General features: G+C 32.1%; 1 pseudogene; it reads right to left on the bottom strand.

Annotated features, from left to right (window-relative positions):
* Window positions 1-17419, bottom strand: part of LOC105179948 — a 43023-nt pseudogene that overhangs the window by 24853 nt on the left and 751 nt on the right.

Raw genomic sequence — 17419 nt, 5'->3', positions numbered from 1 at the left:
GGACGAATTTCCGACGCCCAATGGTACCATTAGAATCCTCTCTTCAAGACGAACATTTTCATACCTTCAATTTGAGTTTTCGTCGATCATAGAGAGTGGGCTCAAACAACAATCGCCGAATATATTTTCCGCCGATTCGTCTCAGTCCGATCGAATCTCGGTCTCAAACTAGCACCATCAGACTCGTCTCTTTAAGACGATTCTAACGAGACCAGCCTCACTCAATTTGGTAAAGAATTTATGGAGATATGATGATTTAATCGAAATCTCGTCGCCGGCGACGAGATGTGGTGGGGGGAAGCCGGGGTAAAGGGGGTGGGGGTGGGAAGGGTGTGGGTGGGGTAGTTAGTTATTTTTGTTTAATATATAATAATAATATATTTTTAAAATTTTAAATTATTTATATATAATATAAATTAAATAATGTGTTGAATCTAGACCTTTTATTTTTTCAAAATCTAACGGTTGAGATTAATTGATTAGATCTAACGATCAATATTTGATCAAAAAAATCCAACGGTCATTAGAATAAGAAATAATATATATTAAGTAAGGGTATAACGGTTATTTTCTAAAAAATTAACACCGTTAGTTGGATTTAACGAAGATGGGGCGATTGAGCTGAGTTTACAAAACACATGGGAGCTTTTAGCCTTTCCTAAAAGCAGGGAGGTGCTTTTTGCATACTTTTTAAAACACAAGGGGGTTTTATGCATTTTGTCCTAAATTCTGATAACGTTCAAAATTTAGCTATTTTGCGTGGTTTCATTAAAACAAGTTTGTTTTCCTTTTATACAAACTTGTAGTTATTATTACACATAGCAAATTTGCCACACTAATTCTTGGGTCTAGACAAACGTTTGGGTCAAGCTTCGTCGAATTCTGAGAATGTTCAAAATTTAACTGTTTTGTGCGTTTTTATTAAAGAATGTTTGTTTCCATTTTATACAAACTTGTAGTTATTATTACGCTTAACAAATTTATCACACAAATTCTTGTGTCTACAACAACGTTTGGGTCAACTTTCGTCGAATTTTGTGAACGTTCAAAATTTAGCTGTTTTGCACAGTTTTACTAAAGCAAGTTTCTTTCCCTTTTATACAAACTTGTAGTTATTATTACATTTCGCAAATTTACCACATAAATTCTTGTTTCTACTCCAACGTTTGGGTCAAGTTTCGTTGAATTCTGAGAACGTTCAATATTTAGCGGTTTTGCGCGGTTTTATTAAAGCAAGTTTGTTTTCCTTTTATAAAAACTTGTAGTTTTTATTACGCTTAGCAAATTTACCATACAAATTCTTGGGTCTAGACCAATGTTTGGGTCAAGTTTCATTGAATTCTGAGAACATTCAAAATTTAGCTGTTTTGCGTGACAAACTTATAGTTATTATTACGCTTAGCAAATTTTCCACACAATTTGTCGTGTCTAGACACACGTTTGGGTCAAGTTTCGTAGAATTCTGAGAACGTTCAAAATTTAGCTATTTTGCTCGGTTTTATTAAAACAAGTTTGTTTTCCTTTTGTAGAAACTTGTAGTTATTATTACATTTAACAAACTTACCACACAAATTCTTGGGTCTAGACCAACGTTTGGGTCAAGTTTCGTCAAATTCTGAGAACGTTCAAAATTTAGCTGTTTTGCGTGGTTTTATTAAAGCAAGTTTGCTTCCCTTTTATACAAACTTGTAGTTATTATTACGTTTAGCAAATTTACCACACAAATTCTTGGGTCTAGACCAACGCTTGGGTCAAGTTTCGTCGAATTTTGAAATTGTTCAAAATTTAGCTGTTTTGCGCGGTTTATTAAAACAAGTTTGTTTTCCTTTTGTACAAACTTGTAGTTATTATTAGGTTTAGCAAATTTATCACAGAAATTCTTGGGTCTACACCAACCTTTGAGTCAAGTTTCGTCGAATTCTGAGAAAATTCAAAATTTAACGGTTTTGCGCAATTTTATTAAAAAAAATTTGTTTCCATTTTATATAAACTTGTAGTTATTATTACGCTTAGCAAATTTATCACACAAATTCTTGGGTATAGACCAACATTTGGGTCAACTTTCGTCGAATTCTGAGGACGTTCAAAATTTAGCTATTTTGCGTAGTTTTATTAAAGCAAGTTTGTTTTCCTTTTACACAAACTTGTAGTTATTATTATGTTTAGCAAATTTACCACACAAATTCTTGGAACTAGACCAACATTTGGGTCAAAGTTCGTCGAATTCTGGCAACGTTCAAAATTTAACTGTTTTGCATATTTTTATTAAAGCAAGTTTGTTTCCCTTTTATACAAACTTGTAGTTATTATTATGCTTATCAAATTTACTACACAAATTCGTGGGTCTAGACCAACGTTTGGGTCAAGTTTCTTCGAATTCTGAGAACGTTAAAAAATTAGCTGTTTTGCGTGGTTTTTATTAAAGCAAGTTATGCTTAGTAAATTTACCACACAATTTCTTGGGCGTAGACCAATGTTTGGGTGATGTTTCGTCGAATTCTGTGAACGTTAAATATTTAGCTGTTTTGTGTTGTTTTATTGAAACAAGTTTATTTTCTTTTATACAAACATGTAGTTATTATTACGCTTAGAAAATTACCAAACAAATTCTTGGGTCTAGACCAACGTTTGGGTCAAGTTTCATCGAATTCTGAGACCGTTCATAGTTTAGCTGTTTTGCGTGATAAACTTGTAGTTATTATTATACTTAGCAAATTTACGACACAAAATCTTGGGTCTAGCCCAACGTTTGGGTCAAGTTTATTCGAATTTTCAGAACGTTCAAAATTTAGCTGTTCTGCGCTGTTTTATTAAAACAAGTTTGTTTTTCTTTTGTACAAAAACTTGTAGTTATTATTATGCTTAGCAAATTTACCACATAAATTCTTTGTTCTACACCAACGTTTGGATCAAGATTCGTAGAATTCTGATAACGTTCAAAATTTAGTTGTTTTGGGTTGTTTTATTAAAGCAAGTTTGTTTCGCTTTTATACAAAATTGTAGTTATTATTACGCTTAGCAAATTTATCACACAAATTCTTAGGTCTACACCAATGGTTTGGTCAAGTTTCGTCGAATTCTGAGAACGTTCAAACTTTAGCAATTTTGTACAATTTTATTAAAGCAAGTTTGTTTTCATTTTATACAAGCTTGTAGTTATTATTACGCTTAGCAAATTTACAACGTAAATTCTTGTGTCTACATTAACGTTTGGGTCAAGTTTCGTCCAATTCTGAAAACGTTCAAAATTTAGCTGGTTTGCACGATTTTATTAAAGCAAGTTTGTTTTCCATTTATACAAACTTGTAGTTATTATTACGTTTAGCAAATTTACAAGATATATGATTGGGTCTAGACCAACGTTTGGGTCAATTTTCATCGAATTTTGAGAACGTTCAAAATTTAGCTGTTTTGCGTGACAAACTTATAGTTATTATTACGCTTAGCAAATTTAACAAATAAATTCTTGGGTCTAGACAAACGTTTGGGTCAAGTTTCGTCGAATTCTGAGATTGTTCAAAATTTAGCTGCTTTACGTGGTTAATTAAAGCAAGTTTGTTTCCCTTTTATACAAACTTCTAGTTATTATTACGCTTAGCAAATTTACTAAACAAATTTTTGGGTCTAGACAAACGTTTGGCTCTAGTTTCGTCGAATTCTGAGAACGTTCAAAATTTAGCAATTTTGCGTGACAAACTTGTAGTTATTATTTTGCTTAGCAAATTTACCACACAAATTCTTGGATCTAGACCAATGTTTGGGTCAAGTTTCGTATAATTCTGAGAACGTTCAAAATTTAGCTGTTTTGCGCGGTTTATTAAAGAAAGTATGTTTTCCTTTTATTGAAACTTTTAGTTATTATTAAGCTTAACAAATTTACCACACAAATTCTTGGGTCTAGACCAACATTTGGGTCAAGTTTCGTCGAATTCGGAAAGCATTCAAAATTTAACTGTTTTGCGTAATTTTATTAATGCAAGTTTGTTTCCCGTTTATACAAACTTGTAGTTATTATTCAGCTTAACAAATTTACCACACAAATTATTGGGTGTAGATTAACGTTTTGGTCAAGTTTCATCGAATTCTGAGAACTTTCAAGAAATTAGCTGTTTTGCGTGGTTTTATTAAAGCAAGTTTGTTTCCCTTTTATACAAACTAGTAGTTATTGTTACACTTAGCAATTTTCCACACAAATTCTTGGGTCTAGACCAACGTTTGGGTCCAATTTCATCGAATTCTGAAATTCTGAAAACGTTCAAAATTTAGCTCTTTTGCGTGACAAACTTGTAGTTATTATTACGCTAAGCAAATTTACCAAACAAATTCTTGGGTCTAGACAAACGTTTGGGTCATTTTTCGTCGAATTCTGAGAACGTTCAAAGTTTAGCTGTTTTGCGCGATTTTATTAAAGCAAGTTTGTTTCCCTTTTATACAAACATGTAGTTGTTATTACGTTTAGCAAATTTACCACACATGTAGATTAACATTTAGCAAATGTAGATTAACGTTTGGGTCAAGTTTCATCGAATTCTGAGAATGTTCAAAAAATTAGCTGTTTTGCGTGGTTTTATTAAAGCAAGTTTGTTTCCCTTTTATACAAACTAGTAGTTATTGTTAAACTTAGCAAATTTTCCACACAAATTCTTGGGTCTAGATCAACGTTTGGGTCAAATTTCATCGAATTCTGAGAACGCTCAAAATTTAGATGTTTTGCGTGACAAACTTGTAGTTAGTATTACGCTAAGCAAATTTACCAAACAAATTCTTGGGTTTAGACAAACGTTTGGGTCATGTTTCGTCGAATTCGGAGAACGTTCAAAGTTTAGCTGTTTTGCACGATTTTATTAAAGCAAGTTCGTTTTCCTTTTATACAAACATGTAGTTGTTATTACGTTTAGCAAATTTACCACACAAATTCTTGTGTCTACACCAATGTTTGGATCAAGTTTCATAGAATACTGAGAACGTTCAAAATTTAGCTGTTTTGCGCGGTTTTATTAAAAAAAGTTTGTTTTTCTTTTATACAAATTTGTAGTTATTATTACGCTTAGCAAATTTTCCACACAAATTCTTGGGTCTAGACCAACGTTTGGGTCAAATTTCATCGAATTCTGAGAACGCTCAAAATTTAGCTGTTTTGCGTGACAAACTTGTAGTTAGTATTACGCTAAGCAAATTTACCAAACAAATTCTTGGGTTTAGACAAACGTTTGGGTCATGTTTCGTCGAATTCTGAGAACGTTCAAAGTTTAACTGTTTTGCGCGATTTTATTAAAGCAAGTTCGTTTTCCTTTTATACAAACATGTAGTTTGTTATTACGTTTAGCAAATTCTTGTGTCTACACCAATGTTTGGATCAAGTTTTATAGAATACTGAGAACGTTCAAAATTTAGTTGTTTTGCGCGGTTTTATTAAAAAAAGTTTGTTTTCCTTTTTATACAAACTTGTAGTTATTATTATGCTTAGAAAATTTACCACACAAATTCTTGGGTCTAGACCAACGCTTGGGTCAAGTTTCGTCGAATTTTGAGATTGTTCAAAATTTAGCTGTCTTGCGCGGTTTTATTAAAACAAGTTTGTTTTCCTTTTGTACAAACTTGTAGTTATTATTACGTTTAGCAAATTTATCACACAAATTCTTGGGTCTACACCAACCTTTGGGTCAAGTTGCGTCGAATTCTGAGAAAGTTCAAAATTTAACGGTTTTGCGTATTTTTATTAAAAAAAGTTTGTTTTCATTTTATACAAACTTGTAGTTATTATTACGCTTAGCAAATTTATCACACAAATTGTTGGGTATAGACCAACGTTTGGGTCAACTTTCGTCGAATTCTGAGAACGTTCAAAATTTAGATGTTTTTCGCGGTTTTATTAAAGCAAGTTTGTTTCCCATTTACACAAACTTGTAGGTATTATTACATTTAGAAAATTTACCACACAAATTCTTGGGTCTAGACCAACATTTGGGTCAAGTTTCGTCGAATTCTGACAACGTTCAAAATTTAACTGTTCTGCATATTTTTATTAAAGCAAGTTTGTTTCCTTTTTATACAAACTTATAGTTATTATTATGCTTAGCAAATTTACCACGCAAATTCACCACGCAAATTCGTGGGTCTAGACCAACGTTTGTGTCAAGTTTTGTCGAATTTTGAGAACGTTAAAAAATTAGCTGTTTTTTTGCGGTTTTATTAAAGCAAGTTTGTTTTCCTTTCATACAAACTTGTAGTTATTATTATGCTTAGCAAATTTCCCACACAAATTCTTGGGTCTAGACCATTGTTTGGGTCAAGTTTCGTCGAATTCTGAGAACGTTTATCATTTAGCTATTTGGCGTGGTTTTATTAAAGCAAGTTGTTTCCCTTTTATACAAACTTGTAGTTATTATTATGCTTTGCAAATTTACCACCCAAATTCCTTTGTCTATACCAACATTTGGGTCAATTTTCGTCGAATTTTGAGAACGTTCAGAATTTAGCTGTTTTGCGCGGTTTTATTAAAACAAGTTTATTTTCCTTTTGTTCGAACTTGTATTTATTATTACGCTTAGCAAATTTACCACATAAATTCTTTGGTCTACACCAACGTTTGGGTCAAGTTTCATCGAATTCTGAGAACTTTCAAAATTTAACTATTTTGCGTTTTTTTATTAAAGAAACTTTATTTCCATTTTATACAAACTTGTAGTTATTATTACGCTTAGAAAATTTATCTCACAAATTCTTGTGTCTACACCAACGTTTGAATCAACTTTCGTCGAATTTTGAGAACGTTCAAAATTTAGTTGTTTTGCGCGGTTTTATTAAAGCAAGTTTGTTTACCTTCTATACCAACTTGTAGTTATTATTACGTTTATCAAATTTACCACACAAATTCTTGGGACTAGACCAATGTTTGGATCAAGATTCGTCGAATTCTGACAACGTTCAAAATTTAACTGTTTTGCATATTTTCATTAAAGCAAGTTTGTTTCCCTTTTATATAAACTTGTAGTTATTATTTCGCTTAGCAAATTTACCACACAAATTCGTGGGTCTAGACCAATGTTTGGGTGAAGTTTCGTCGAATTATTAGAACGTTAAAAAATTAGCTGTTTTGCACGGTTTTATTAAAGCAAGTTTGTGTACTTTCATACAAGCTTGTAGTTATTATTATGCTTAACAAATATACCACACAAATTCTTGGGTCTTGTCCAATGTTTGGGTCAAGTTTCGTCGAATTCTGAGAACGTTCATAAATTAGATGTTTTGCGTGGTTTTATTAAAGCAAGTTTGTTTTCCTTTTATTCAAACTTGTAGTTATTATTACGCTTAGCAAATTTACCACATAAATTCTTGGGTCTACACCAACGTTTGGGTCAAATTTCATCGAATTCTGAAAACTTTCAAAATTTAGCTCTTTTGCGCCGTTTTATTAAAGCAACTTTATTTTCTTTTTATACAAACTTGTAGTTATTATTACGCTTAGCAAATTTACCACACAAATTCGTGGGTCTAGACCAATGTTTGGGTCAAGTTTCGTCGAATTCTGAGAACGTTAAAAAATTAGATGTTTTGCGCGGTTTTATTAAAGCAAGTTTGTGATCCTTTCATACAAACTTGTAGTTATTATTATGCTTAGCAAATATATCACACAAATTCTTGGGTCTAGACCAATGTTTGCGTCAACTTTCATCGAATTCTGAAAACGTTCATAATTTAGCTGTTTTGCGTGGTTTTATTAAAGCAAGATTGTTTTTCTTTTATACAAACTTGTAGTTATTATTATGCTTAGCAAATTTACCACATAAATTCTTGAGACTACACCAACGTTTGGGTCAAGTTTTGTCAAATTCTGAGAACGTTCGAAATTTAGCTCTTTTGCGCGGTTTTATTAAGGGAAGTTTATTTTTCTTTTATACAAACTTGTAGTTATTACTACGCTTAGCAAATTTACCATACAAATTCTTGGGTCTAGAACAACGTTTGGGTCCAGTTTCATCGAATTCTGAGAACGTTCAAACTTTAGCTATTTTGCGTGACAAACTTGTAGTTATTATTACGCTTAGCAAATTTACCACACAAATTCTTGTGTCTAGACAAACGTTTGGGTCAAATTTCGTCGAATTTTGAGAACATTCAAAATTTAACTGTTTTGTGCGGTTTATTAGATGAAGTTTGTTTCCATTTATACAAACTTGTTGTTATTATTACGTCTAGCAAATTTACCACACAAATTTTTGAGTCTACACCAAAGTTTGAGTCAAATTTCGTTGAATTCTGAGAACGTTCAAAATTTAGCTATTTTGCGCGGTTTTATTAAAGCAAGTTTCTTTTCCTTTTATACAAACTTGTAGTTATTATTACGCTTAGCAAATTTACCACACAAATTCTTGGGTATAGACCAACATTAGGTCAAGTTTCATCGAATTCTTAGAACGTTCAAAATTGAGCTGTTTTGCGTGACAAATTTGTAGTTATTATTACGGTTAGCAAATTTACCACATAAATTCTTGGGTCTAGACCAACGTTTGGGTCAAGTTTCGTAGAATTCTGAGAACGTTCAAAATTTAGTGGTTTTCCGCGGTTTTATTAAATTAAGTTTGTTTCCCTTTTATAGAGACTTGTAGTTATTATTACGTTTACCAAATTTACCACACAAATTTTTGGGTCTAGATCAATGTTTGGGTTAAGTTTCGTCGAACTCTGAGAACGTTCAAAATTTAGCTGTTTTGCGCGATTCTATAAAAGCAAGTTTGTTTCTCTTTTATACAAACTTGTAGTTATTCTTACGCTTAGCAAATTTACCATACAAATTCTTGGGTCTAGACCAACGTCTGGGTCAAGGTTCATCGAATTCTGAGAACGTCCAAAATTTAGCTATTTTGTGTGGTTTCATTAAAGCACGTCTGTTTACCTTTTATACAAACTTGTAGTTATTGTTACACTCAGCAAATCTACCACACAAATTCTTGGGTTGAGACCAACGTTTGTGACAAGTTTCGTCAAATTCTGAGAAACCTTCACAATTTAGCTATTTTGCGCGGTTTAATAAATCAAGTTGTTTGCCTTTTATACATATTTGCAGTTATTGTTACCTTTAGCAAATTTACCACACAAATTTTTGGGTCTAGACCAACGTTTGAAACCGTAGTTATTGTTAGGGAATGTTCAAAATTTAGCTGTTTTGCGCGATTTTACAAAATCAAGTTTGTTTCCCTTTTATACAAACTTGTAGTTTAGCAAATTTACCCCACAACTTCTTGGGTCTATCCAAAGTATGGGTCAAGTTACGTCGAATTCTGAGAATGTTCGAAATTTAGCTGTTTTGTGCGGTTTTATTAAAGCAAGTTTGTTTTCCTTTTATACAAACTTGTAGTTATTATTACGCTTAGCAAATTTACCACACAAATTCTTGGGTCTAGACCAACGTTGGGTCAAGTTTTATCGAATTCTGAGAATGTTCAAAATTAGCTGTTCTGCGTAATAAACTTGTAGTTATTATTACGCTTAGAAAATTTACCACACAATTCTTGGGTCTAGACCAACGTTTGGGTCAAGTTTCGTAGAATTCTGAGAACGTTCAAAATTAGCGATTTTTCGCGGTTTTATTAAAGCAAGTTTGTATTCCTGTTATAGAAACTTGTAGTTATTAGTACATTTAACAAATTTAGCACACAAATTTTTGGGTCTAGACCAACGTTTGGGTCAAGTTTCGTTGAATTCTAAGAACGTTCAAAATTTAACAATTTTGCATAGTTATATTAAAGCAAGTTTGTTTCCCTTTTATACAAACTTGTAGTTATTACTACATTTAGTAAATTTACCACACAAATTCTTGGGTCTACCCCAACTTTGGGTCAACTTTCGATGAATTCAGGGAACGTTCAAAATTTAGCTCTTTTGCGGTTTTATTAAAACAAGTTTGTTTTCGTTTTATACAAACTTGTTGTGATTATTACACTTAGCAAATATACCTTACAAACTCTTGGGTTTAGACCAACGTTTGGGACAATTTTCGTCGAATTCTGAGAATGTTAAAAATTTAGGTGTTATGCATGGTTTTATTAAAACAAGTTTGTTTCCCTTTTACACAAATTTCTAGTTATTATTACACTTAGCAAATTTACCACACGAATTCTTGGGTCTAGATCAATGTTTGGGTCAAGTTTCGTTGAACTTTGACAACGTTCAAAAATTAGCTGTTTTGCGCGATTTGATAAAAGCAAGTTTGTTTCTCTTTTATACAAACTTGTAGTTATTCTTACGCTTACCAAATTTACCATACAAATTCTTGGGTCTAGACCAACGTGTCGATCAAATTTAGCTGTTTTGCGGGGTTTCATTAAACCACGTCTGTTTACCTTTTATACAAACTTGTAGTTATTGTTACGCTCAGCAAATCTACCACACAAATTCTTGGGTTGAGGCCAACATTTGTGTCAAGTTTCGTCAATTTCTGAGAACGTTCACAATTTAGCTGTTTTGCGCAGTTTAATAAATCAAGTTGTTTCCCTTTTATACAAATTTGTAGTTATTGTTACGCTTAGCAAATTTACCACACAAAATTTTGGGTCTAGACTAACGTTTGGGTCAAGTTTCGTCGAATTCTGAGAATGTTCAAAATTTAGCTATTTTGCGCGATTTTACCACACAAATTCTTGGGTCTATCCAAAGTATGGGTCAAGTTTCGTCGAATTCTGAGAACATTCGAAATTTAGCTGTTTTGCGCGGTTTTATTAAAGCAAGTTTGTTTTTCTTTTATACAAACTTGAAGTTATTATTACGCTTAGTAAATTTACCACACAAATTTTTGAGCCTAGACCAGAGTTATGGTAAAGTTTCGTCGAATTCTGAAAACGTTCAAAATTTAGCTGTTTTGCGCGGTTATATTAAAGCAAGTTTGTGTTCCTTTTATACAAACTTGTAGTTATTGTTACGCTAAGCACATTTACCACACAAATTCTTGTGTCTAGACCAACGTTTGGGTCAAGTTTTGTCGAATTCTGAGAACGTTTAAAATTTAGTTGTTTTGAGATTTTATTAAAGCAAGTTTGTTTCCCTTTTATACAAACTTGTTGTGATTATTACGCTTAGCAAATACACCTCACAAATGTTAGGGTCTAGACCAATGTTAGGGTCAATATTCGTCTAATTCTGATAACGTTAAAAATTTAGCTGTTTTGCGCGGTTTATTAAAACAAGTTTGTTTCCGTTTTATACAAACTTGTAGTTATGATTACGCTTAGCAAATTTCCAACACAAATTCTTGGGTCCAGACCACTGTTTGGGTGAAGTTTCGTCGAATTTTAAGAATGTTCAAAATTTAGTTGTTTTGCGCAGTTTAATCAAAGCAAGTTTTTTTTCCTTTTATTTATTATTACGCTTAGCAAATTTACAACACAAATTCTTGTGTCTGGGGCAATGTTTGGGTCAAGTTTCGTCGAATTTTAAGAATGTTTAAAATTTTGCTGTTTTGCATTGTTTTACTAAAGAAAGTTTGTTTCCCTTTTATACAAACTTGTAGTTATTATTACGCTTAGCAAATTTACCACCCAATTTCTTTGGTCTAGACAAATGTTTTGGTCAAGTTTCGTCGAATTCTGAGAACGTTCAAAATTCAGATGTTTTGCGCAGTTTTATTAGAGCATGATGGTTTCCCTTTTATACAAACTTGTAATTATTGTTATGCTTAGAAAATTTACCACTCAAATTCTTCTATCTAGACTTATGTTTGGGTCAAGTTTCGTCGAATACAGAGAACGTTCAAAATTTAGCTGTTTTGTGTGGTTTATTAAAGCATGTTTGTTTCCTTTTATACAAACATGTAGTTATTGTTACACTTAGCAAATTTTTACCACACAAACTGTCGAGTATAGAACAATGTTTGGTTCAAGTTTCGTCGAATTCTGAGAACGTTCAAAATTTAGCTGTTTTGCGCGATTTTACTAAGCAAGTTTGTTTTCCTTTTATACAAACTTGTTTTGATTATTACGCTTTGCAAATATACCTCACAAATTCTTGGGTCTACACCAACGTTTGGGTCAATTTTCGTCTAATTCTTAGAACATTAAAAATTTAGCTTTTTTGCGCGGTTTTATTAAAATAAGTTCGTTTTCCTTTTATACAAACTTGAAGTTATTAGTACGCTTATCAAATTTGCAACACTAATTCTTTGGTCCAGACCACTGTTTGGTTGAAGTTTCGTCGAATTATGAGAACATTCAAAATGTAGCTGTTTTGCGCAGTTTTGTTAAAGCAAGTTTTTTTTCCTTTTATGCAAACTTGTAGTTGTTATTACGCTTAGCAAATTCACCACACAAATTCTTGTTTCTAGGCCAACGTTTGGGTCAAGTTTTGTCGAATTTTAAGAATGTTCAAAATTTTGCTATTTTGCACTGTTTTATTAAAGAAAGTTTGTTTCTCTTTGATACAAACTTGTAGTTATTATTACGCTTAGTACATTTACCACACAAATTCTTTGGTCTAGACCAACGTTTTGGTCAAGTTTTGTCGAATTCTGAGAACGTTCAAAATTTAGCTATTTTGCGCAGTTTTATTAGAGCAAGTTGGTTTCCCTTTTATACAAACTTGTAGTCATTGTTATGGTTAGCAAATTTACCACACAAATTCTTCTGTCTAGACCTATGTTTGGGTCAAGTTTCATCGAATACTGAGAACGTTCAAAATTTAGCTGTTTTGCGTGGTTTATTAAAGCATGTTTGTTTCCTTTTATACAAGCATGTCGTTATTGTTATGCTTAGCAAATTTACCACACAAATTCTAGGGTATAGACCAATGTTTGGGTCAAATTTCGTCGAATTCTGAGAACGTTCCAAATTTAGCTGTTTTGTGTGATTTTATAAAGCAAGTTTGTTTCCCTTTTATACAAACTAGAATTTATTGTTATGCTTAGCAATACCACACAAATTCTTGGGTCTAGACCAATGTTTGTGTCAAGTTTTGTCGAGTTCTGAGAATGTTCAAAATTTAGCTATTTTGCGCGGTTTTATTAAACCAAGGCTGTTTCCCTTTTATACAAACTTGTAGTTATTGTTACCCTTAGAAAATTGACCACACAAATTCTTGAGTCTAGACCAACATTTGTTACAAGTTTCATCAAATTCTAAGAACGTTCAAACTTTAACTGTTTTGTCCGGTTTTATTAAAGCAAGTTTCTTTCCCTTTTATACAATCTTGTAGTGATTATTATGCTAAGCAAAAGACCCACATAAATTCTTAGGTCTACACTAACATTTGGGTCAAGTTTAGTCGAATTCTGAGAACGTTCAACATTTAGCTCTTTTGCGCGGTTTTATTAAAGCTACTTTGATAACCTTTTATACAAACTTGTAGTTATTATTACGTTTAGCAAAATTTACTACACAAATTCTTGGGTCTAGACCAACGTTTGGGTCAAGTTTCATCGAATTTTGAGAACATTCAAAGTTTAGCCGTTTTGTGTGACAAAATTATAGTTATTATTATGCTTAGCAAATTTACCACACAAATTCTTGTGTCTAGACAAACGTTTGGGACAAGTTTCGTCGAATTCTGAGAACGTTCAAAAATTAGCTATTTTGCGCGGTTTTATTAAAGTAAGTTTGATTCCCTTTTATACAAACTTCTAGTTATTATTACGCTTAGTAAATTTACCACACAAATTCTTGGGTCTACACCAATATTTGTGTCAAGTTTCGTCGAATTCTGAGAACGTCCAAAATTTAGTTGTTTTACGCGGTTTTATTAAAGCAAGATTGTTTTCCTTTTATGCAAATTTCTAGTTATTATTAAGCTTAGTAAATTTACCACACAAATTCTCTGGTCTAAACCAACATTTGTATCAAGTTTCGTCGAATTCTGAGAACGTTCAAAATTTAGCTGTTTTGCATAGTTTTATTAAAACAAGTTTCTTTCCCTTTTATACAAACTAGTAGTTATTATTACGCTTCGCAAATTTACCAAACAAATTCCTGGGTCTAGACAAACGTTTGGGTCAAATTTCGTCGAACTCTGAGAACGTTCAAAATTTAAATGTTTCGCGCTGTTTTATTAATCCAAATTTGTTTCCCTTTTATACAGACTTGTAGTTATTACTACGTTAAGCAAATTTACCATACAAATTCTTGGGTCTACACCAACGTTTCGGTCAAGTTTCGTTGAATTCTGAAAACGTTCAAAATTTAGCTGTTTTGCGCGGTCTTATTAAAGCAAATTTGTTTTCTTTTTATACAAACTTGTAGTTATTATTATGCTTAGCAAATTTACCACACAAATTTTTAGGTCTACACCAACGTTTGGGTCAAGTTTTGTCGAATTCTGAAAATGTTCAGAATTTAGCTGTTTTGCGTGGTTTTATTAAAGCATGTTGTTTCCCTTTTATACAAACTTGTAGTTATTATTACGCTTTGCAAATTTACCACATAAATTCCTTCGTCTATACCAACATTTGGGTCAAGTTTCGTCGAATTTTGAGAACGTTCAAAATTTAGCTGTTTTGCGCGGTTTTATTAAAACAAGTTTATTTTCCTTTTGTACAAACTTGTATTTATTATTACGCTTAGCAAATTTACCACATAAATTCTTGGGTCTACACCAACGTTTGGGTCAAGTTTCATAGAATTCTGAGAAAGTTCAAAATTTAACTGTTTTGCATTTTTTTATTAAAGAAACTTTGATTCCATTTTATACAAACTTGTAGTTATTATTACGTTTAGAAAATTTATCACACAAATTCTTGGGTCTACACCAACGTTTGCGTCAACTTTCGTCGAATTCTGAGAACGTTCAAAATTTAGTTGTTTTGCGCGGTTTTATTAAAGCAAGTTTGTTTACCTTCTATACAAACTTGTAGTTATTATTACGTTTAGCAAATTTAACACACAAATTCTTGGGACTAGACCAACGTTTGGGTCAAGATTCGTTGAATTCTGACAACGTTCAGAATTTAGCTGTTTTGCATGGTTTTATTAAAGCAAGTTGTTTCCCTTTATATAAACTTGCAGTAATATTATGCTTTGCAAAAATTTACCACACAAATTCCTTGGTCTATACCAACGTTTGGGTCAAGTTTCGTCGAATTTTGAGAACGTTCAAAATTTAGTTGTTTTGCGCCATTTTATTAAAACAAGTTTGTTTTCCTTTTGTACAAACTTGTATTTATCATTACACTTGGCAAATTTACCACACAAATTCTTGGGTCTACACTAATGTTTGGGTCAAGTTTCATCGAATTCTGAGAAAGTTCAAAATTTAACTGTTTTGCGCGTTTTTATTAAAGAAACTTTGTTTCCATTTTATACAAACTTGTAGTCATTATTACGTTTAGCAAATTTATCACACAAATTCTTGGGTCTACAGCAACGTTTGGGTCAAGTTTCGTTGAATTCTGAGAACGTTCAAATTTAGTTGTTTTGCGCGGTTTTATTAAAGCAGGTTTGTTTTTCTTTTATACAAACTTATACTTATTATTATGCTTAGCAAATTTACCACACAATTCTTGGGTCTAGACCAATGTTGGGTCAAGTTTCGTCGAATTCTGAGAACGTTCAAAATTTAGCTGTTTTGTGTGACAAACTTGTAGTTATTATTACGATTAGCAAATTTACCACACAAATTCTTGGGTCTAGACCAATGTTTGGGTCAAGTTTCGTGGAATTCTGGGAACGTTCCAATTTAGCTATTTTGCACGGTTTTATTAAAACAAGTTTGTTTCCCTTTTATAGAAACTTGTAGTTATTATTACGTTTAACAAATTTACCACACAAATTTTTGGGTCTAGACCAACGATTGGGCCAAGTTTCATCGAATTCTGAAAACGTTCAAAATTTAACTGTTTTGCGTAGTTTTATTAAAGCAAGTTTGTTTCCCTTTTATACAAACTTGTAGTTATTACTACGTTTAGCAAATTTTCCACACAAATTGTTGTGTCTACACCAACTTTGGGTCAACTTTCGTCGAATTCAGTGAACGTTCAAAATTTAGCTATTTTCCAATTTTATTAAAACAAGTTTCTTTCCATTTTATACAAACTTGTTGTTATTATTACGCTTAGCAAATATACCTCACAAACTCTTGGGTTTAGACCAACGTTTGGTTCAATTTTCGTCGAATTCTGATAATGTTAAAAATTTAGCTGTTATGCCCGGTTTTATTAAAACAAGTTTGTTTCCCTTTTACACAAATTTCTAGTTATTATTACATTTAGCGAATTTACCACACAAATTCTTGGGTCAAGATCAATGTTTGGGTCAAGTTTCGTCGAACTCTGAGAACGTTCAAAATTTAGCTGTGTTGCGCGATTTTATATAAGCAAGTTTGTTTCCCTTTTATACAAACTTCTAGTTATTATTATGCTTAGTAAATTTACCACACAAATTCTCAGGTCTAAACCAACATTTGTGTCAAGTTTCATCGAATTATGAGAACGTTCAAAATTTAACTGCTTTGCATGGTTTTATTAAAACAAGTTTGTTTCCCTTTTATACAAACTTGTAGTTATTATTACGCTTAGCAAATTTATCACACAAATTCCTGGGTTTAGACAAACGTTTGGGTCAAGTTTGGTCGAACTCTGAGAACGTTCAAAATTTAGCTGTTTCTCGCGGTTTTATTAAACCAAATTTGTTTTCCTTTTATACAGACTTGTAGTTATTACTAAATTAAGCAAATTTACCACAGAAATTCTTGGGTCTACACCAACGTTTGGATCAAGTTTCGTTGAATTCTGAGAACGTTCAAAATTTAGCTGTTTTGCGCGGTTATATTAAAGCACGTCTGTTTACCTTTTATACAAACTTGTAGTTATTGTTACGCTAAGCAAATTTACTACGCAAATTCTTGTGTCTAGACCAACGTTTGGGTCAAGTTTTGTCGAATTCTGAGAACGTTCAAAATTTAGTTGTTTTGAGATTTTATTAAAGCAAGTTTGTTTCCCTTTTATACAAACTTGTTGTGATTATTACGCTTAGCAAATACACCTCACAAATGTTAGGGTCTAGACCAACGTTAGGGTCAATATTCATCTAATTCTGATAACGTTAAAAATTTAGCTGTTTTGCGCGGTTTTATTAAAACAAGTTTGTTTCCCTTTTATACAAACTTGGAGTTATTATTACGCTTAGCAAATTTACAACACAAATTCTTGGGTCCAGACCACTGTTTGGGTGAAATTTCGTCGAATTCTGAGAATGTTCAAAATTTAGCTGTTTTGCGCAGTTTAATCAAAGCAAGTTTTTTTTCCTTTTATACAAACTTGTATTTATTATAACGCTTAGCAAATTCACAACACAAATTCTTGTGTTTGGGGCAATGTTTGGGTCATCTTTCGTCGAATTTTAAGAATGTTTAAAATTTTGATGTTTTGCACTGTTTTATTAAAGAAAGTTTGTTTCCCTTTTATACAAACTTGTAGTTATTATTACGCTTAGCAAATTTACCA

The sequence above is a fragment of the Sesamum indicum genome, unplaced genomic scaffold (genome assembly GCF_000512975.1).
Source record: "Sesamum indicum cultivar Zhongzhi No. 13 unplaced genomic scaffold, S_indicum_v1.0 scaffold00247, whole genome shotgun sequence".
In the NCBI taxonomy this organism is placed as follows: domain Eukaryota; kingdom Viridiplantae; phylum Streptophyta; class Magnoliopsida; order Lamiales; family Pedaliaceae; genus Sesamum; species Sesamum indicum.
This window is presented reverse-complemented; position numbering and strand designations above follow the sequence as displayed.